This window comes from Lagopus leucura, unplaced genomic scaffold (genome assembly GCF_019238085.1).
Source record: "Lagopus leucura isolate 7727_CA_CO unplaced genomic scaffold, USGS_WTPT01 Super-Scaffold_73, whole genome shotgun sequence".
Lineage (NCBI taxonomy): Eukaryota > Metazoa > Chordata > Aves > Galliformes > Phasianidae > Lagopus > Lagopus leucura.
In genome coordinates, this window is record NW_024962252.1 from 51067390 (window position 1) to 51068100 (window position 711).

Genomic DNA, 711 nt, shown 5'->3' on the forward strand with positions numbered 1-711 from the left:
TCTTTCTTTCTTTCTTTCTCTCTCTCTCTCTCTCTCTCTTTCTCTCTCTCTCTCTTTCTCTCTTTCTCTCTTTCTCTCTTTCTCTCTCTCCCTTCCTTCCTTCCTTCCTTCCTTCCTTCCTTCCTTCCTTCCTTCCTTCCTTCCTTCCTTCCTTCCTTCCTTCCTTCCTTCCTTCCTTCCTTCCTGTTTTTGTTTTTTTGTTTGATTGTTTTAATATATATATATATATATAAAGACTTCTTTTTACCAATGTATTTTTAGGCAAATACTTATTTAGCTGCATTGGGAAAATGACAGAAAGTCACTCTGTAAGATGTTCTGTTGCTAAGCAGGTGAATACTCAGCGATTAGGGATGTGAATTTGTGCTTCTCTCTGCTCTTTGCACGCATCTTTGTGTGCAGAGATCTTTTAATGCTGTGACCGCACAAATGGAGTATTTTCCCTGGCTGCAAACACCTTGCAGGAGGAGTATGTCCTAACTGTATTCTGTCCAGAAACACTGCTGTTGCTACACACACCTTAACAAAACCTCAGTCTCCTAACTGCAAACATTTACTTACATGGTGGTATGAATGAAAGTCGACCTTATACACTTAACATGTAATTATTAGTAAGGATGAATGTGTCAGATATCTTTGAAAGAGGAAATTATGTAGGAAGAGATTATGTACAAGCATTTACTGAATTTATATATCATCCCATTTGCTTAA